Consider the following 22,836-nt stretch of genomic DNA (forward strand, 5'->3'; position numbering starts at 1 on the left):
TAACCAAGCCAGCTGGAAGGCTTGACATTTTATCCATATTGTTATTTATATACATATTTACGGCTGCCACCTGCCTGTAACTTGGCTGTGTCATAAAGCAGTGGTGTTCCCCTGTTTCATTATACTTTGACATTTTACTATAACTACATTGCTTCCCATTCCGTAGTTTCCAATTGCTCTACAGCCACTCTTGAATTATATTGTCTTGGTAATAGAATAAAAAATCGTTCTCTGTGGTTATACTACTAGTCTCTCTCTTCTTCTCTCTCCCCACCCCCTCCCATACCCAGATGGTACAAATCGTCACTGGCGCATGTAACAATTATAGCACAGCTTCTGCTGCTTAAATGAACCTCCACAAACCTCACTGAGTTAGATTAGATTAGGGAATTGGGCAGTGAGTAGGAGGGGCTGGCCAGGGGTCTCAGCTGAAGCCCATGGCTGCCTGGTTGTGCCTCTGCAAGGTGGGAAATCAATGTTTCCTTCCTCAGAATGGTTCTGGGAGCCCTTCCTTCCGAGAGAGAAGACGGGAAGAAAAGCCAACGACTCAGTGAAAGGCAGGTAGGTTTCATTTCCAAATGTTGGCATAGTCCAATCTCAGAGAATACGTGCAGCTCACTTGGAATTAAACAGCTGGATTCCGAGAGCAAGGGGGAAGCAGGGGTTTAGGGATCTCACAACTTAATGCGTTAAGCTGTATTGTGCAGTGCAGGTCACAAACACTGTGGTCTCAAGCCTTTGATGGATGCAGAGAAGGGGCAGCCCCCCCTCACACCCAAGTTAACTTCGCCATCACCTCAGCCAACCAGGTTGAGGGAACAGGGCTTTCCCTCCAGTTTCCTAAATTATTGCAGTCAAAAGAAATGACTTTTTGCGTTTATTGCAAGGAAGAAGCATGCTTTCAAGGCATCCCCCGCAGGATTTGCACAGGATCAGCGCATAACAAAAGCTCATAGAACTGAGTGGAATGCAATCTAATTTTAACATCTAAGGTCCCACCCAAAACTCCTCCATAGAAATCCTAGAAAACTGGTGCCCCTCTCTACCCACGCCCACCTCAAGTGTGTGCATCCCCTTCCCCCAGGAAGCTGTCTGCCCTACACAGGATTCTCCTCCCTCCAGACCTTAACCATCCCCTGTCTGTCCTAGCAGGCCAGTCCCCTCCTTGTCACTCAGGGACTCTCAGCGGCCTCTGAGTTTACTACTCAGGAGCGAAGCCCAGGTCTTATCAGAGCAGCGATGGAAGGAGGCAGTTGCCTCTCTGTTTGACAGGGAGAGTTCTCTTCGCAGGCTGGCCTTCGAGCTACCAATACACACTCTAGATCCCTGCCCTTAAACCCACCAGCTCTCTTGTTCTCTCACTGCTGTCGGATGACAGCATCTCTCACGGATGTCGGATTCCACCCGCCCCCCACCCCACCCCGCCAGACCAGGTCCCTGAATCCTACTGCCGTCACAGAGCCCCATCAATGTCTAGTGGGATCACCAGTCTCTCCCCCGAAAACCCACTCTAACAGCCTGAAGACCTAATCATTAACATCCATGCCTGGCACCCAGTAGGCAATTAATAGATGCCAATGCCCTTCCACTCACTTTAAAGGCACAAGGAGAAATGAAAAAGGGGAGGGCTCCAGGGATCAGCATTCAAGTCCCAGACATGCCAGCAATTCTCTTTTTCATCTTGAGAAAGTCACCCAGGCTCTGCTGTAGACTGAATGTTTGTGTTCCCCCCACCAAACTCATACACTGAAATTCTAACCCTCATTGTGATGGTGTTAGGAGGCGGGGCCTTTGGGAGGTGATTAAGTCATGAGGGTGGAGCCCCCGTGAATGGGATTCATGCCCCTATAAAGGAGGTCTCACAGAGCCCCCTCATGCCTTCTACCATGTGAGCCCACAGAAAGGAGAGGGCCGTCTGTGAACCAGGTTGAACAGGTAGCAGATTCTGACCAATGCAGAATCTGCCAGCACCTTGACGTTGGACTTCCAGCCTCCAGAACCGTGAAAAATAAATTTCTGCTGAATATAAGCCACCTAGACTATGGGATTCTGTTGTAGTCGCCAAGGGACCAAAACAGGCTCCTGGGGCCATAGTTTCTTCATCTGTAACCAAGGGGGATTATCTTCAATTCCTTACAGAGTTAACATTCTCTGTGGGGGTGGGGCAGGATTTATACTCCACAGATGCTTCTTTTTGAACTGGCTCTCTGTAATTCTCTCCTTTATTTACTCTTCAGCCTGGATGTCTTCCTCCCTCTGTCTCTCCCTTCCTTCTTTCCTTCCTTCCTTCCTTCCTTCCTTCCTTCCTTCCTTCCTTCCTTCCTTCCTTCCTCCCTCCCTCCCTCCCTCCCTCCCTCCCTCCTTTCCTTCCTTCCTCCCTACCCATCTCTGGCAGTTCCCTCAGGGTTCTCCAAATACAGTCATCTCTGCTGTCAATTTTCCTCTTCCATCTTTCTCCCGATCCTACCACATCAGCAGTGAGGATGATAAATAGAATCTGAAACCCGCAGGCAGAGAGGCTCCTACGAGACTGTTGCCCTGAATGCCTCTCCCGTGGTGTCTTTTCTCCACTATAACGTGGCACCGCCCTCGTGCTGCAGCCAGAGATACAATTCTCCATTTCGCTCTGCTCTCGTCTTCTAATAGTTTTCCTCCTCAAATGCCTTCAAACGCCTTACATTTCATACTTATGGTCTCGGATGTCATCAGGGCAAGCCCCCTGAAGCATTTCTCTTTATGGCAGAGAGGCGGTGCTTCTACTTACTGGAGGAGACAAACGTGTTTCTTTCTCCCCAGCTAAAAGTAGCCATTCAACAACTTATCCCTGAGAACCTACTGCGTGCCAGCCCCTGTTCTAGGCATGGCGGGAGAGGGGGAGGGGAGTACACAGGCCTGAATCTAGTAGAGATTTAAAGTCTCCTGACGGCGAGGTGAGGAGATGGTGCTAAATAAGGAATTTAGGAACATGGCAATACCACAACAGAGGGTGATACACTAGCTCATGACTCAGGCAGCCACGCCGTCCTGGCAGGGGGGCGCATTTTAGCGAAACCTGGGTGGTGCCTGGGAAAACTCCCTCCTCGGAAGATTTGAGCTGGGAGTGCTCCAGGAACAGAAAACAGCCGAAGTGCCAAGACCCACAGGCAGCATTAACTGCAGGGAAATCAAGGAATAAAAAGAAAGTCCCATCACTGTTCGCTCCAAAGATCTTGAGGGTAAGCAGAGAGGATCTGGATCTGATTCCAGAAATACGGAATTTAGGAAAGAAAGCATTTTCCCCAGATCATAGAATCTCACGCCTTCCAGAACACAGCCAGCACTTTCTGACCACTAAGCAGACAAAGGGAGATGGAACGGTGAGTCCCTCTAGAATGGTCTCCGGATCTCAGGATTCCTTTTCTCTTTGAAATCTGCAAATATCTTCTCCTCAAGGTTCACCTTAGATTATCTTCCCAAATGTTTGACTCAGGACTCTCCTGGCTCAGCGCATTCTCCAAAATTGTGCGGAAACCCTGAGGTTTGGCAACCAAATCTCCCTCCCACCATGCTAGGCTTCCTTTTGTTTCCTGACCACTATCTTATACATGGCCCCCTTAGAATCCCTTCCACACTGCACAAACACAGCCCATCCAAGCTGTGCAAACATACTTCCCACACACCGGAAGCTCCCTTTCCCCAGTCCGGTAATTGACACATGCTGCAGTGTAAGAAAGTCTGGGGAAACAACCCATCTGTCCTTTTCATCAACTCCTTGAGCTTTGAATTGGTTCTAAGCTCATCCATCTCCTTTCACTGCCCCTTTCCCTCATTCACTACCTTTGCGTGGTGTCCTGGGTTGAAGAGGATCCTCCCACTAATTCCTGTCCACCTGGAACCTTGCAGTGTGACCTTATTTAAAAACAGGGTCTTTGCAGATGTGATTAAGGTGAAGTCACACTGGATTAGGGTGGGCTCTAAATTCAATGACTAGTGTCCTTATAAGAAGGCCCTGTGAAGGTACAGATGCACAGAGGGGGAAGAAGTCCTTGTGAAGATGGAGGCAGAGTCACAAGACAAGGGGCACTGAGAATGCCAGCCACCATGAGAAGCTGGGAGAGAGCCATGGACAAATTGTCCCTCAGAGCCCTCTGAAGGAAGCAGTCCTGGTAAGATCTTGATTTCAGACTTCTAGCTTCCAGAACTGAGAGAGAATAAGTGTCTGTCTTTCTCAGCCACTCCATGTGTAGTCATTTGTTACACAGCCCTAGGAAACTAATATACTTGGATACTTCTGTTCATCTTTTAATTCTCTGGTGAATGTTCCATCTTAAGAGCAGCCTTCAGTGGCCTAGAGAGCAGTAGTTTTCAAACTTTTCTGTGCCTCAGAATCATGGGAGGTGGATGACTCTTAAAATGGAACCCCCTGCATTCTAACCCCAGAGATTCTGATTCTGTAGTTCTGAAGGGTCAGGGCCCAGGAAATTACACAGTTAACAAGCTGACATTGGCCCCTTCCCCAGGTGATGCAAACACAGGTAATCCACAGAACATACATTGAGGAATCTGTTGTAAACCAGATCAATTCAACTACAATGTCCACTTTTCTTTCCCCTGGGAAGCACTATGACCTTGAACCAATGCATTTAGGTCTCTTTAAACTTGACTCTTCATCAAGAGAAGATGAGTCCAACTGAGGCAGAGGTTCATAGAGAGGAAGAACAGGGGATCCAAGGTGAAGCTTGGGGCCCAGTTCACGACCACTTTGTAAAATTAGCTTCATTGCTGCAAAATTTCATTTGGGAACACAGGTGGATAATTGGAAGGTGATGGAGCTTAAGCTTCAGAGACCATCACTTAGGACCGTGTGTTTCCATGGCCACACCTCACTTTGCACTAGTCATTTTTTATCTTTTTCTTAAAGGGGCATCTCAAATTGTGTAAGTCTCACATTTCACAAAACCCAGATCCACCTCCACGTGGACGTGAGTTTAGGTTTACAGAGGAGGGTCTTGATTATGAGAATAAGAATTCTGGGCGTTTCTGGAGTCTGTCCTGGGGGATTATCCAATAGGGAACTCCTGAGGTTTCTGGTGTAAGGGCATGGTCATGTGCTTCCGGAGGCTTGGTCTGATGGGATGGGGCAGCATTGAATAGTCTAGGAAAAGACACACTTGGATGACTGCTCAGATTATGTCTATACTGCTTGGTGTATGGTTGAACGGCAACATCAGTCTCCCCTCCTCAACTCAATTACAGCTCAACTATGGGCCAGTGTGGGTTGTTAGCCCACACCGTTTAGGGGAGAACCTGCTGACAAACTTTGTCTGGTTGTACTAGGAAAATGTAGGCTCATTGGTTCTACGCCACTTGAATTTCTGAAGCTAGAATCATGTAATTGTCTATCCCAGCACAGCCTGAATGAAGGGACTCCAAAATTTACAAACTCAAGTGACAAGTAGCTCAATCACAGAGGGGATGACAAAGGTCATCCTTCTAAATTCACATGGGTCTAGGGAGACCCAAGTGCTGGCCAAACACTTCCAGGAGAACTGCTGGTTATTAAAAGCCCTATTCGTCAATGACAATTCTGTCTCCATGTCTGCTGGTAATTAGTCATTTCACACAGTATCTCTGACAAGGAGTTAGGTCCCAGTTAACCCAGCTTTTAGACAAGATGGAGCAGCAAAGAAGGAAAATGGCTTTACTAAGACTACCCTGCAAACTGTTGGCCAGGCTGAGATTAAAAGCAGAAGATTCCTGTCTCCTTGGATGGCCTTGTTTAGCCAAGAAAAGGAAAGATGTGGGAAGGAAAAAGAAGCTTAACAGTTGAGTAATACAGTAAATTAAAGTGGACAATACCTACCACCTGATTGAGAGCATTCTCTTAATGAATGTTCATTAAACAACTTTCATGAGTGAGGACGTAATACCAGGCTCAATGAATATTTGTGGTTGTAGACTAGGTACTTTGGGGATATCAGTCTTTGGGCATCTTCAAAAGTCATCCCATGTGCAAGGACAGGGAAAAGGACTGTGGCGCCATGCAGGAGATCTCCTCTTGTTCTGAATTTCTAAGGGAGCCGAGGGAAACACCCTCTGTATTCCAGGAAGGGCTTCCTGGGGATGAACTTGCTGGGGAGAAGACATTTTACATTCTGAATTCGATGGCCGCAATCTCACTTGATTTATGGACCTGTCAGTACTATTTGATGCTGTATCAAATGCATTTTGAGAAGTTCACTTGATGAGCCTCTTCAACTCTCAAAGGCTTGTCCTAATTATGCAGATCTGGGGCCAATACTGTGATTCCTGCTTTCATTTATTCTAATGGAGCTGGTGCATGGGGAGATCAGGGACCCGCTGGTCCTCCAGATTAGTGAGAGAGAAGTGGGGAATTTCATGGGTGATAGGGTAAGGTTACAGAGCCCCCATCCATACTGAAGCACACGCTGTCACTCTTTTTTCTTATTATCAATTTTCCTTCTATTGTTTGTAATATTCATACTAATCCAGGCACGAGCACTAAGGTCTGCCCTTTGTTTAGTCCTGGGTATAACCACTAGGCACTATGCTTCACCCTTCTTTCTCCCCCAGCACAGTCCTCAAACCTAGCACCAGCATCACCAGTTGACGAGGCAATCTTTCTCCAGGCGGTAAAAAATTTTGTTCATTGTCACTCCTAAAAGAAATACATCCCAAGTCAGGTTCAACAATACAGTTGGGAAAAGTTCTTCGTATGACACACCATGATGCTGGACTTGCTGAGACTCAGAATTCATGGTCAAATTTTATGGGCCCTGTGATGGTTCATTGTATGTGTCAGCTGGACTAGGCCCGGGGGGCCCAGATTAAACATTATTTCTGGGTATGATTGTGAGGTGTCTCTGCATGAGATTAGCATTTGAATGGGTGGACTCAGTAAAGCACATTACCCTCCTCAGTGCAGGTGGGCATCCTCCGATCTATGGAGGAGGATTCATGCCCTGCCTGACTGCTTGAGCTGGTACATGACGTCTCAGCTTTCTGGTCCTTGGACTGTGAGTTAAGCCATTGATTCTTCTGGGTCTCAGGCCTTCGGACTTGGGTTGAAATTATACCACTGGCTTTCCTGAGCCTCCAGCTTAGGCTGTGGGACTTCTCAGCCTCTACAATCCCATGAGCCAATTCCTTATAACAAAAACATTACACATATTGATTCTCTTTCTCTGGTGAACACTGACTAATGAAGGTAGTAGCACTACTACCTTACTATGTACACTCACACTAGACCCTTCAAATATAGGCCAGGATAAAGAGGAAAAAGCCTACCCTGGCCAATCAGAAACTGGCCAGAGGTACTCTTGCAGGACATCTTCATTATTTATAGCAGTGGCCCTTGGCCTTTCGTTTTCTCCCCAGGTGTTTAAATCTCTGGCTCTGTCATCTGTTCCCAGCATCACCACTGGCATCCCTCATTGGAGCCCTTTCTCTAGACTCTACAGTCTAGATAAGAAACTTTGGAAGATGGACATCTCCGTAAAAAAAAATGACCCTGCCCCAATCTCAGGGACTCTATGTCAGCCAGACCACACCTACTGTTACAAGATGACCCTTTATGAGAAAGGTCAGGACATAAGGAATTGCATGTGTAAACTCCTGGCGAAACGGAGCAGGACTCTATGGTCCCCCTCCGCCCCCACGTCCTCTGCCCGCCTTTTGTCTGTTAGAAAAACTTTAGCCAAAGAATAAGTTTAATCTGAGAAGTGAGAAAACGCAGAAGCAAAGAAAAACAGTCAAACAGGACAAAACAATAATAGTTTAGTCAGTAAGCAAAGTCAAGGACCTTTAGCTCCTCCTCAAGAACTATAGATAATATTCTGAGCCATATCCTGTGAGCTGTTTTATAGATACTGAAACCCTCACCAGGTGGAAGAAGTTAACTACATGATGATGAGGCTGTAGCCATGACATAAGCTGCCACAATTCTGAGAACTGGCCTCAAGGAAATGGGAACAAATTGACGCTGGAACCAAAGATCAACTGTACTGAAAACAATCAAGATGATGCTGATCAGACCACTGCAGGACCAATTTCAAGATGACCGCCAGAGCTGACTGCGCGGCTCTGCACGTAGCCCCTCCCTCTGCCTGTGCAGCCTTGAAACTCCTCTCTGAAAGCTCTTGCCCACTGGTTGTCCGTGGGTGGTTGTCCCACCCTCTACCCCTCCAGTTGCCGGCCTCCAAAATAAAGCAAACTCTCCTTTCCACCAACCTTGCCTCTTTCTTGGCTTTTGAGCAGTGAGCAGCCAGACCCCACTTTCTGTAACACTGAGGGAACATTTCCATGAGGCTTCACACTGCAGAGCTGCATTAACTATAATCTGAAATAAGAACCCCAGCCATTATTGCTTCAGTATTCTGTGGTTCATCAAGCGTTTTGTGCACGTATGGCTGTGTTTGACTTAAATCTATATAGTAATACATCTAACTTAAGGCAACTGCAGAAAACAACTCCAACTATTCCCTGATCAACAAACTAGAAGTATTCTCTTGAAGATAAATATGTATAGTTTTTGTTTCAGCCCAGCAAAAGGATGCCTTAAGCAATATAAGAATATAAAAACAGCAATGTCTTATTGCAAGGAGTTTGGAAGTCAACATTTTCACCCCATGCACATCCCTCACTAGTTATAAAGTCTGAAACAAGTCAGTTCACCTCACTGTACATCAGTTTCCTTGTTTATAAAATAGGGGTAACAGATCTCTCCCGGCTAAACCTCAGGGATTTTCGTTTTGCTGTCAACTAAGACACCACCTATGAAATGCTTACAAGTTTGTGAAGTACAAACTTCAAAACTGGATGAGTGCCAACTCAAAACTAGATGAATACAGAAATAGAATGAACCTTTTATGATGTTTAAACTTTATCAATGAAATGGCTTAGAAAAATAAGTGTCAGAGAAGAGGAGATATTTATTACAAAAAGATAAGATGAGAATGTTTGTTGCACAAATCCGGTTGTTGGATTTCATGCCTGGCAAAATTCAAGAGCCTCGGCCTTCCAGTCAATTGCAGAACTGAAACCTTACAGGGAGAAGAAAAAAAGGGGAGGAAAAAAAAAGCTCTTGAAGCCAGAGCTTATTAAATCAATTATATGATTAATGTGAAAGAGAGTGTGTGAGCTAGGAGGGGCAGTAGTTCACTCAGCCCAGTAAAGGATGCTGATCAAGCATTTTTTGTAACCTTCTAAGCCACCAAGAAAATTGCCTCTTGGTGGATGAATCAAACGGGAGAAATATATTTGTTGGCAGCTTTTCATATTAAAAAAAAGTGGTAGTATATGAAATCTCCTGTACCACTCAATCTCAGAACTGACAAATATTGAAAACATTAGAAACATCTCCCTATGAATCAAGAATGACATTTTATCCTTGGCTGGAGTTTTCTCATGCCCCAGAAGGGTAAGGCTTGTGATTTTGATAGGAAGGGGGCTTTCCCAAAGAAACAAGGATGCTACTTAGAGTGTTTGATGGAGTTTTCTTCCCAGTGCATCCTGGGAGAAATGTGACTTGAGTTCCACAAAAGATCATTAGTCAGAAACAGGCAATGACTCCAGTTATCTTGATCGAGTTTGAAGATGAATTCTTCTTGGAGGCCATGGACCTGGTCTTGAATCAGAGAAGAAAAAAAAAAAAAAAAAAACACCCAGCCACCTGGACCAAATGAGCTGATCTGGTGGTGATGACAGAGGACTGAGACCAGGGTTTCTACTAGCAACCAGGTCTTTCCTGTTCCGGTTGACAAGACGGACAACCATCCACCCTCGTAAAAGATTCATGACCCAACTTTGCACTCTCTACTGCTTGCTTTCTCATAAAATCAGTGCAAATCCTATCAAAAATTTAGCAGAATCCCTGCCTCATCTGTTTAGGCCTGAAGCTAGTTGCAGGGACAACTCATTAGGGACAGGCTCATTAAAACCAGCCCTTGGGCAAAAGCAGTTTGCGAATCTCCTCATTTTTATTCACTCTCACCTTCCTGCCCAACCTCCGTGAGCCCTCAGACATAGGCTTCTAACGATTCTGTACAGTGTACAGGTCTGTTCGCAGAGTTGCAGGGCCCAGGGTTTGACAAATGCAGCTCCTTACGTCTGCCAAAGATAATCTGTGTCTTCTCCTCTGTGTGCATCAGGAGGGCTGTGCCAGGGGGTGGGGTGCGGTAGAGAAAGGAAGGAGAGAATCCTGAAGGTGGGCCGGCTTCTCACCTGGGGATAACACCTGGCATTGCAGCGGTCATGGGAGCCCTGAAGACCAAGCCAGAGCTCTGGCAGGACCAGGGCCAAAAGGTAAAATCTTTAGGGTCTCACTCATGTGACCCCGAAGATTTAACTCATGAACAGGATGTTCAGCCCAGCACTCAGACCCTTGGGCACCTGCAGCTCGAGCAACAGCCTGGCTAATGGATTCATTACCAGATGTTTTCTGCTCTGTGCCAAGGATGCCATTCTCTCCATGAACTTGTGAAGAAGCTTATTTGTGCTGAGAAAGAGCTGCTGGATTCTCCAGGCAGAGCTGCAAAGAACAGGCAGCCCCGATGCAGATGCAAAGCTTTCCTGTTGCCAATTTCTCTGGGCAAGTTTATTTTTCGAGGGGCAGGAAGACAGGGCTGCAAACCCAAATGCTTGCGGCGGCCAGTGGATAGTAAAGCAGGCTGAGTCGAGGTCAAGAGTGAGTTGCAGGGTCCCAGTTGAACTGGAAAGCTCATGCCCCACTTAAGCAGGCAGATGCCACAGAGCCCAAGCTGACAGTTCACACGTGGGGAAGTTGCCCAATATGCCGATAGTCTGATTTTTCACAGAAGCCAGACATCTGGATTTCAAGTGAGATCTCTGGGTATTTCAATATTGGCAGCGAATAACAGAAAGAAAACAAAAACAACTCTATGGGCAAAAGAAAAGTACAGATTTCAGGTTTGCAACACCTGACGTGAGAAAGATGCTGAATTAGGAGGGACCTGGGTACCAGCCTTACCACCTCTTGGTGACGGCAGTACACTGGTGAACCCCTACGGCCCCTCTCTGTAACTCTGTAAAGTGAGGGGCTAGTGCAGGCCATCTCTCAGACCCAAATTCTATGACTCTAATCCTTTTAAAAGGAACTTTATTAGGTAGGGCTTATCGATTCCAAAAGCATTTAACCATCTCAAATGGAACTAATATGCTAATAGCTCCACCACTGCCAAAGCCATTGACGCTGACTGTTCTTAAAACATAGATTATTAGCCTAATAGAGCTTCCAGAATTGCCAAGTCATGTGCACGCAGCATCGATTCCCTAACTGTGATGGGCTTCAATAAAACAAGACAGGTTGGTTTTGGGGGCCAGTGGTGAAGTGGGAGGGCCCAGGTGTAGCCCCATCTCTCGATGTGCCAGGGGTCACATCCTCCAGCTTTCCCCGTAACAGCATGTAGCTGAACTTGATTAGAGGTTGGCACACTGGGCCATGCTGGACCCCGAGGGGTCTATGCAACCCCATGGGGGCTGCTAAAGGTGAGAAACAGAGAGGAAGGGGTGGCAATGAGGAGGCAAAGGCCTGGTTTCATTTCTCTTTTTTTTTCTTTCTTACCCCCAGCCCCCAACAGAGATGCTTCATTTGAGCAGTATTATTTTGCTCCTTAGCCTGAGACTTTAAGCAAAATGTGTGAAAGAAAGAAAGAAATGAACGATGGGATGGAGTGGGAGTTTGGGATTAGCAGCTGCAAACTATTATGTATTAGGATAGATAACAGTGTCCTGCTGTAGAGCACAGAGAACTATATTCAGTATCCTATGATAAAACATTATGGAAAAGAATATTTTAAAAAAGAATATATATATATGTATAACTGAATCACTTTGCTGTACAGCAGAAATTAACACAACACTATAAACCAACTATACTTCAATAAAAAATACTGGAAAAACGAATGAATGAGTTACAAAAAAATTTCTCCGAATGAAAAGTATAAATACAACAGGATCTCGAAGCCCTAATTTTCTAGAAGCCTGAGCTTTGCTGACCCCACTCAGCCACTTACTGCCTGACTGGCCAGATCACCCTGGTTCCCTGCACCTCCATCACCTATCTGGGTTGGAGGCATCCAAGAGGAAATTCACCCGGGAGAAAGTTCTTTCCCTAAAAATGACCATATTCATATTCTCTTCATTTCCCCCACCTGGAAAATGACTGCAAAAACAATCTTGCTTCGGCTCACTGTTAATTCTCCAATGCCCACCTCTCCCTACCCCAAAAGCCCATGGCTGGGGTAAAACAAACTCTGTGCTATTGATTTCGGGAGGCCACAAGGCCCCATGGCATGATTGACCTTATCAGAAATGATTTGGTTGTTTTGTGGTTAAAGGAAGCAGGAATCCACACCACGAATCTATTCCAGTACAACTGTTTTCTGTTAGCTTTGAACACATCGCCGCTTCTCTTTTTCATCTACATTATCGCCACCTCTTCCACAAACCCCGATTTACAGACAAGAAATCTGTAAATTTGGGGGTGGCTGCTCTGGGAAGACTCTGCATGAGGGAAAGACACGTCCATTAGCAATGCAAGTACAGTCATAAATGAGACCCGCACTTGCACGAATAGTGCCTTTAAAACAGGTATTTAATCCAGCTAAAATTTATCTTCAGAAAAAAAACCAAGCAGCATGGCGACTCAAGACATTCTGCATTTAAAACATGGATGAAGTGCTCTCCGAGTGGCCCTTTTTAGGGGAGATGCTTGCCGATCGTGTCGATGCCACTTTCCAAGCTGGCAGGGCCTGGATGAATAATTCTGGGTTAAAAAATCATGGCCGGACTGGAAGAATACAAATGCTTGGCTCTCTTTTTAGAACAAATGGGTACATTTTGCTCCATTCAAGAAGAAAAGTGAGACTGTAGTTCTTATCTGCGTTTCAGGGAATCCTTCCACCTGCACAGACTTCATGATGTTCTACGAGGAGGTGGAACCGAAAGTTTCAAATCGCCGCCCTGGAGATGTGGGGAAGGCCACGCCATTGGCATGATCGTGTGGTTTATATCTTTTGGTCCCTGAACTGGATCTGTGGGTTCAAGGTCTCCCAGAACAGGGAAGACAAGCACAACACAAAGACCTGCATCCGGGACAGTCGACCAGAAGGACATCCATCCATCCCCCAGGCACCAGGAGCGGGCTGCTTCAGGCGCCCAAGGTGCACCTGAAGAGAGTCCGCATTGGCTCAACAAAACAAGACGCGGAGGCTTCTGCGGAACTCCACTCCACCACAGCCCGACCTGCCCTCATTAAAGATTCCCTACAAACAGGTGCTTCTCACTGGGCTGACTTCTGAAATGGCTTTCTTTTTATTCCCAGGGACACATCAAGAGCTGAAGGGGGATTCATGCAGTATAGATCAGTCAGCCATTGACAGCGCCTCATGCTTTGACAAGCTGCTTGGCTCGGTTGAAAGTCTAGGTTGGGCTTGGGCCTGTCAAGGCTACGCTATTGAATTATTGACAGGCGCTCACCGTGGTGCAAGGGGAGAGCAAACCACAGCCTCAGCTCAATAAAGATGAAATGGAAACCCTCTCTGAAGCCGACTTTAGCCCGTTAAAGGAGTTTTAATGGGCTGGTTTAAAATTCAGTAAGAGAATGCATTAGGCTGATTAGAGTTTCAATGGCTAAATGCAGACACGCACAGAAGTTTGGGATTCTGAAGGGCTTACAAATGAGTGGGGAGCCTGTCAGGATGAATTACGCCCTTTGAAAGGAAAGCAAGAGTCCGGGTATATTCCAGCCTGGTCTCAAGAGGGGTTACTTTCCTGCCGTTTCTCCTTGATGCCCTTCTTCTGCCATTCCAGCCTAGGGCTAAACTGCTGGTCTGGATGTCGCAGAAGAAACCTGCGGTGTCATCCTGGCTACTTGGGCCTCAAAGGACCCAAACCACGGAGTGCATGCAGCCCTCGGTGGCACCTTTGACTCCTTCCGACCCATTCATAATCTCCGGCCCCATCCCAGGCAAGAGTAAGGCATCCCTCCTATTGGCATCCTATTAGAGGGCTTGAAGAACCGTCACTGGCCAGTGTCCCCTGGTTAGCAAATTAATATTAACAATTCCGATTTTTCTTATATAATCTCTTTCTTCTTTAAATTTCCACCTGCCAAGATTTACTTGTATTTTAATAGCTGATGTCAGAGAAGCTGCAGAGAGCGAGGCCCATCTCAGAACTATAATTTTAAATACAATGAGACGCACATCAACTGTCGCCTTGACGTGCCGGGAATGATTCCACGTGGACTTCTAAAGTGCAGCCTAGAGCTTCAAAGACCGAGCACATTTTAAAAGAATTTAAATTGATGATCACGGTTTGCTTTTTTTTTTTTTTTTAAGCAATTTGTCTAATGTGACCCTCTATTCATTTCTTTCCAACTTTGCTTCCAAGGGGCTGCCTCCTGTCAAATTGCAGAAAGGGCCAACCAGCACATCTAAATCTGTGTTCATTTGCTTTCTGCGGGATTATCTCTGCCACGTTGAGCAGTATAAGTAAATCAAAGATGCTTCTCAGAGCTGCAGGAGTAGGCTAATCTCCAGACAAATATTTAGAAGGCAGCTTTGCCTACTCCGGCCTTAATCGTTTCCAACTGATTTGACTTATTCTAATTACAGCCTTTATGTTATAAAAGCCATTTTTATGTTGCTGGGGAGCAGTTTCATTGCAAATACATGAAATTTTGCTGAGTTCCCGTTCCCATGTTGATTATGGAAATGGTACTCTGCAGCTTGGCTCTAATTAGAAAAACACACTGCATGGAATGTCAACAATTTTTAACATTAATAATGTACCGGCTGGGTCCTTTTGTCTCTCTTAACATCCCTTCCACAAAGGCTGACACCAGGGAGCCTGGGATCCACTCTGCTGCAGAAGGACCACTCATTTCCCCCAGGGTTGATGGGTCAGAACTCCCTCACCCCCACCCCCTAAAGTGGGAATGGCCTGTTGGAGGAAGTGGGTTACTAATTTAATATAACAAAAGCAAAGGAAAAAAAGAGAATTAAATGCTAGCACAGTTTAGGGTAATGCATTTGCTTCAGGACTATGAACTTGGAAAAGTCTAGCACAGTATCATAAAGCAGATTAAATGGGTCCTGTTACAAATCTGAGTGATACATCTGTTCCAGGGCTTCTTTCGGTGTCATGAGGTTTTACGTGTTGGAAGGATCTCAGCAAAGAGACCAAATGATTGTTTAGATTTTGCACTGAGAGTGGAGGTAGCCCAGGACCAGGCCTTTAACCTCACTGAGCCTCAGTTTCCTCATTTTTAAAATGGGAATTATCATGCCTACCTTGCAAGGTTATAGTAAGGATAGGTATAATACAGTACTCTTGCATCATGTCGTAAATGCACATCCATCCAGCTGTCCTGGAGACTGAACTGCTGGACCCTATACAAATTTCAAATGTGCCTAACCTGGAACAGGCAGTTCTACTTCTTGTAAAATATCTGAAATGAAGCCATGCACATAAGTTTAAACACATTTGTTTGCCTACCAAAATATCAATCCTTTGGGATACAAATAAAGAGCATGGAAAAACAAACTGGAGATAACATAAACATAGACCAAAGGGAAAGCTGTCCATGGTTCACTGTTAAACAAACAAAAACCCAATAATAATAATTCCCCTGGAAAAATTTATATTGCTTGGCCAAAATACAGGAGCATTTTAAATTGGAAAGGTACTGCCAATTTGCCCTCCAAAAAGGCTGTCTTGAGTTACACTCTCATCAACAGAGTTGTCTGTATACTTGGAGAGAAGGTTTCATGATGTAGGAGGGCTCAGGCCATACTCTCCGCCCCCCGCAGAAAAGTGTGCCAGAGGAAGAAGAAGAAAATGATATAACTGATGATTGTAGTGGAGAGAGAAGAAAAGAGGGTGCTGTGTGATAGAAGAAAATAATTTGCTGCAGTGATAGTGAAGCACTTCACCCAGGGTTGCCTTCTTTGGTCATTTCCATGGGGAAATGCACCCCCCCACACACACACACTCCACAACGTGGCAACTCCTGAGGTTAAAAAATTCTTCTTCTGCGTGGAAGAATAACACGCTAGCTTTCCTTCAGACAAGATCTGAAGTTGTGGCTATGATGTCTGTCTGGATGATGGAGACCTTTAAAGAATCTTACTTATCCTTGCACTGAACCCACAACCAAACAGTTTTAAGTGGTAGGCGCTTTTCCTGGTAGTGAGCCAAATCTGCTTCAAGTTGGCTTGCAAAGGTTCTTGCATTTCCCACCCAATGGCCCTTAAACCAGGTCCCTCTGCTGCTTAAACATCTCCATGGATACCTATTTGCCCTCTCTCGGAAGTGCAGCATAACTTCCCAGCCCTAAGTGTGGACTGTACACAGTGACTTCCTTCCAAAGAGCACCATATGGAAAAGGAGAAAAAAAAGAGTAACTCTACAGTGGAGAAATCGGACAAACTCTACCTCGTCCAGGCAATCAAGGTGAACATCTCAACAATGATCAATCTGATACTATGTGCCCTTGATAGCATGCCATAAAAATGGTACTTGACCTCTGTGGTCTTCCTCCCCAAACTCATAACCCCAGTCTAACCATGAGAAAAACATCAGACAAACCTACACTGAAAGACACTCTACACAATACCTGACCAGAATGTCTCAAAACCATCAAGGTCATCAGAAAAATAAAGGGACCGTCTAAGAAACTGTCACAGACAGAGGGGACTAAGAAGACATGATGACCCAATGTAATGTGAGATCCTAAAGGGAATCCAGGAACAGAAAAGGGACATTAGATAAAAATAAAGGAAATCTGAATAAAATATGGACTTTGGTTAACAATAATGCATCAGTATTGGTTCATTAGCTGTGATAAATGTACCACAGCAATGTAAAATGTCCACAGTAGGGAGAATTGTGTGCACGGTACATGGGAACTCTGTACTATCTTTGCAATCTTTCTATAAATCGAAAACTCTTCTAAAACAAAAATTTATTTAAAAAAATACTAAACTTCAGGGGCCGCCTAGAACCTCTCAGAGATGCAGTCCAGTAAGACACTCTGGCCCTTGTTTTTGGCCCCTTCCTCCTTTCCCAGTTTCACCTCCTGCCTCATCTGCCACAACACCAAGTGTCAGGATATCCTGTGCTCTTACCTGATTCATGGGTTTTGAGCCTGTGCTCTCCTCTACCAGAAGCATCCTTGATCTTTCTTCCTTTGTACCTGATTAATGCCTTTCAGTGTTTCTAAGATCATTCAGCCCTGACCTCTCCAAGAGCAGCTTCCAACAGTATTAATTGTTCATCCTCAACACTCTCATTAATACCCTGTCCAAAATTCCACTTACCTCTTCAGTTTATAATTAATCGTCTAACATACCTGTCTACCACATTTCTCTGAACTCCTTCAGAATTGATCTCCTTTACCTTTTTCTCTCTGCCACTTGGCTTAGTGCATGGTACCCAGCAGATCTGAAATAAGTATTTTCAGGCTGAATGGATGAATCGATAGATAGATGGTTGAGTGGATGGATGGGTGGATGCAGGGATGAATTATTCTACCTCTGCTCTTAGAGAAACTAAGTTGATGGTCTCTTTCTGAGAAAACTCCAAACATTTGAAGTCAGATAGCTTTCATGGACATCCCAGGAACCCCATACGAGCCAACTCCAATGCTGTGTCCTTTGTGAATCTTTCAGTGAGGTCACATCACTCCTTTGTCTGGCTCCCACAGGGCACTGTGCATTCATTCCACTGCTTTATAACTGACTTGAATGGAGCATCTTTCCTATTAGACTTTAAGTTCCTAAGAACAAAGCCCATGCCATCTTTGTACCATGATATAGAGGGTGGGGGCAGGGGACAGTATTGGTCAGAATTCCTTTCAGGAGAGTATTACCTTTACTATGGAGAATGCCTGGGTAAGAGCCGAGTGTCTGATGTAGGACTGGACCCTCACCCATCACTCTTCCCCACTATTCAAGGACCTCTGTGTTGACCTGTGCTCAGCTCAGAGGGGGCAAGAGACTCTTCTGAGTACTAAAGGCACAGGAATTTCAAAATTGACAATGAAGTCTCAGGAGGAAGGAGAAAGGAAACAGCCAGGTTGCACACTTTGTTGGAAAGTAAAAGCGCCCCTCCCACCTCACCGCTTGCCTGGCTGCCTGAGGAGGAGTTTGGGGAAAGCAGGAAGGACTACTTGAGGTGTCTGCCTGTCGCTTGCCGGAGGACATGGGACCCCAATGCCCTCCACAGAAATTGCAAAGAAGTCTCCTACGCTGTTCACAAATGCTGCTTTAAAGAATGAATTATCTGGGGGAAACTCCCCAAAGCTGCCAGTTCTGTGTTGAGGTGGCCAAGAAACAGAGATGGCCGTGCTTGCAGTTTCAGGGACTGGTCAGGAACAGGGTGGGCAGAAGTGCAGTAGTTTATAGGAATGAGCAGAAATCTTGGAGAGGTTCCACACTTCACACAACAGGGAGTGCGCTGGGGTCTAGGACAGGGGTCTCCACCTAAGGCCGGGGGCCAAATTCAACCCAGCACCTTTTTGTAAATAAAGTCGTATCAGAGCACAGTCAAACCCATTTATCTGTATGTTGTCTAGGGCTCCTGTCACACGAAAACAGCAGAGTTAAGTGGTTGTGATGGGGACTCAATGGCCTGAAAAGCCTAAAATACTTATTATCTGGTCCTTTACAAAAAATGTTTGTGGACTCCTGGTCTAAGACAAGGAATCCTCTAATTTTAAGGAGGAATATGCCCGGGTGTGTGTTTCCCCAAACATCCTCAGTAAGCATCCAGAAACATTAGCTGGATTTCCAAAATTTCTCCCCTCTGGGCCTGGGATCATAAATAGTTCTGCAGATTAAAGACAAATAGGGCAACAGATTAGCCTCTTCCCTGGAAGTCATTCACACAGAGATTTTTAGTGGAATCCCAAAGCTCACCTCTCCCAGAATCCCGTCCCAGCTTGCGAGTCACACCCCAGCTTTCAGACAAGAACCTAAGTTAAGAAAATGGGTGTGTTATCTGAGAGCCACATCTCTGCCCCAGGTAAAGGCCCTGGACTGGCCTCAAACATCCCTCTGACCTGGCCATTTCCTTGAGAACCAACTCTCTGGGTACCTCCTATAGGGTCTGGGGACTCATCTTCCCACAACTGCTGGAGTGACTCCCTTCTCCCTATGGGGTGGGTGTAGGAAAAACCAGGGGAGGGAGGGAGGACTCCAGGTGACATGGGTTTCCACTGGTGGCCCTCATGTAATGAGACCTCAGAGAGAGTCATCTTTTGCATCAGTGAAAAAATAAGCCCTTCAGAGTTAGTGTGAATTGGGTGGTGGGGAAATGTCTCTCCAGTGGGGAGCTAATTTGCTTAGCAATTCAGTACTTTGTACTGGGACTAGCAGGCTTCTTCTTACTAATGTGGGTCTAAAGTAGGCCAGTTAACCTTTCTCTGTCTTTGTTTTATAGCTTTTGCCTGGGGCTAAGGAGACGTGGGAATGAAGCATGACTGCTGAACGGGTATGGGTTTCCTTCTGGGGCTATGGACATGTTCTGGCTCTAGACATTGATGGTGGTTGCACGCCATCGTGAATGTCCTAAAGATCACTAATGGTAAATTTGAAGTTATGTGTATTTTACCAGAATTTGTCTTAAATGACATAAAAACTAGGGTCCTTTGTTAGAGTTAAGGAAAGAGATTAAATGAGATAACCGCATAAAACACCAGCACCACGCATGACACACAGCGGATAATCAGTCAATGTCTTTTTGTGGTTGGGGTGTTGTTAAGAAAATCCAGACCCTGTACTCGCTGTTGGAGTCTGCTAGAACACCATGGGAGGACTTAGACTCCTGGTTAATGATGGTAAAAACAAACCATCCACCCAATGTATTAGATTCAAGCACATGTGCTTCTATTTCTCTGCGTCCAAGAAACAAGCAAGCTAAGATTCTTTGGCATATACCTGTGCCAGATTCTTTTCCAATCCTAGCACACACACTCCTTTATTTAATGTCATGATGACCCAGCCCCATTGTCGTCCCCTTGCACTTGCACGTCCAGCTAACAAGGGGGTCAGAGATAAAACGTGGACCTGCGTTACTGAACTTGAAGTCCACTGTCCTACACCATATCCTGCTGTCCATTGTTATGGAGACACAGAATGGTTGGGTGCCATTTTTAATCCAAGGGTGGGTGTTGTTTCAAACTATTCTCAATGATGAGATGCTGAAGCCTTGCCTTTGGGAATGGATAAACAACAACAAAACAGTATACACCTTTCCAAATAGGGAATGGGTACAGGCAAAGACACGAGGCTGGGATGCAGACAGTGAGCCTACAGAACATTATTTATTCCAAAATATTTAAGTGTGCTAGATTAATGACGATCCCATTGGGCTGGATTATAGAGTTAGTGGAAGGAAAGTGAAATTTTAAAGAATTCCCTTCATTTGGCTGATTTCTATTGAGCACCTACTCTTTGTAAAGAATCATGTCAGGAGCTGGGATAAAATCATGAAAACAGAGTCACTAGGTAAATACAACATTGTAACGTAAGTTCCCCAAGGGCAGGGCTTTTTCTGTATTTTGTTTACTGCTATTCTCCAGCTTTTAGAAGAGTATCCAACATAGAATAGGCCTCAGCAACTAGTTGGGTTAGTGAAGAAAGGAAAAGAGTAGGGTCTTGGGAAGTAGAGAAAAGACACGTCTGACTAATGCACCGTGCGTGTCCTTTTTTCAACAATGGAGATCGCAAATTCCCGAAGGGAAAAGATACATTCACTTTTGCCTTGACCCACCACGGCTACATAGCATCTTTGATCACTTCCTCCCATTATTTGCTCACCCATTTAATAACTATTTCCTTCACACCTACTATGTGTCAGGCTCCGGAGTAGGCTCTAAAGGTATCTCAAGGACAAAATACGTGGCTTCCTACCTTCATGGAGCTTATTGCAGAGTAAGAGAAAGAAATATTCAATCACATAAAATCATTGCAGAAAGAAAAGTATGGGGTGCTGGCAGAGAAAATATAAGCTGTCTGGGAAGGGGCTACTTTTGATGGGCTGGCTAGGGAAGGCTTCTTCGCGGACCTGATGCTTAAATCAAAGGCTGAAGAATGAGGAGGGGGTGAGGGAAGGAGAGCCAGGCTGGCTTGTGCAAAGTCTTTGGGATCCCAGAGGGCTCCAGCATGAGAAAGAAGCCAGGGTGGCTGGGGATGGGTGAGCAGCACACGGAGCCGCCAGAGAGGGGAAGCAGCTTGGCCTGTGTCCACTAGAAGTTATCCCTTCCAGTTACTCCAATTCACAGGAATATATTCATAATGTTAACATCAAGAGACACCAGAGAAAAGCGTTGCCCTGCTCAATTGCCCTACAGCTCCTGTGTGGGTCCCTTCCGCTGTCACCTACTCCTCTCCACAGGTCTGATCCTCATTCTACCAGTGTGGATGTCCCACAGTAGGAAAAAGAAAAGAAACATCCTTATGTTTTGAATTTTTGTTATGTGTCAGGCATTGTCCTGCGCCTTTTATTACCTCTGTGTGAAGGAAGTTGTGGGAATGCTATCATTGTTACTGCTACTACCACTATTATTATTATTATACTTATTAATATTCCCCTTATAAAGATGGGTAAGACTGAGTCTCAAAGAGGGGAAGTGAATTACCTCCAAAGCAAAAAACCACAGTATGGTTGCATGAAAATTCAAACACCGATCATCTGACTCCAGAGTTTTGTCCTGACCATTAGATAATAATTCCCACAAGACAGATTTGTCTCATGCAAGAGTTTACTCAACAAAATGTTACTGTGCAATGACTATGTGCCGGGCACAATGCTAGGTGTTGGCTTAATGAAATGAATAAAAGCCATCCCTGATTTTACTGAGAAAAACACATAAACACCGTCATATAATGTGATACAAGCATCTGACAGGTGTGTATAAAGAGCTATGGCGATTCAGATTGGGAGGGAGTGACAAATTTAGCGGGGGTCACCCAGGAGAGGCCATAGTTGAGCACCAGCTTAGCAGAGAGGTAATAACTTTCCATGTGAGAACATGGGAGGGAGAGACATTCTTGGAATGTAAAAGCACATTTGTTTTTAGATTCTTTTCCCATATAGACCATTACAGAGTATTGAGTAGAGTTCCCTGTGCTATACAGTAGGTTCTTATTAGTTATCTATTTTATACATAGTAGTGTGTATTTGTCAATCCCAATCTCCCAATTTATGCCCCCCCCTTGGTAACCGTAGTTTGTTTTCTACATCTCTGACTCTATTTCTGTTTTGTAAATAAGTTCATTTGTACCATTTTTTTTAGATTCCACATATAAGCAGTATCAAAAAAGAGTAGATACACGTATGCGTACAACTGATTCATTTTGCTGTACAGCAGAAAGTAACACAACATTGTAAATCAACTATACTCCGATAAAAATTAACTTAAAACACACATTTGTTGTGAGGGCCTAGTTCCATGTGCCCAGTTAAACAGCTTGGGCAGTAAGACAAAAGACCAGAGAAGGAGCGGCCAGATTACAAAGGGTCCCAGGATTTAGTTAAGGGGCTTGGGCAGTAAGACAAAAGACCAGAGAAGGAGCGGCCAGATTACAAAGGGTCCCGGGAGTTAGTTAAGGGTTGGGGACCTTCTCCTGCAGATGATGGGGAGTCACGCATGGGTGTCAGGCAGGGAGGCTGGGGATACATTCCACAATTAGCAAAGACCAAGCCAGCGAGTGTAAACCAGAGGATCTCCAAGTTTGGTTTGGACCAGCTGCATCAGCATCTCTTGGGAATCTCTTGGAATGCAAATCCTCTGACTCCACCCCAGACCTC

This window comes from Delphinapterus leucas, chromosome 15 (assembly GCF_059928025.1).
Source record: "Delphinapterus leucas isolate spDelLeu-1000000601 "Yukka" chromosome 15, BTC_Dleu_Yukka2, whole genome shotgun sequence".
In the NCBI taxonomy this organism is placed as follows: Eukaryota; Metazoa; Chordata; class Mammalia; order Artiodactyla; family Monodontidae; genus Delphinapterus; species Delphinapterus leucas.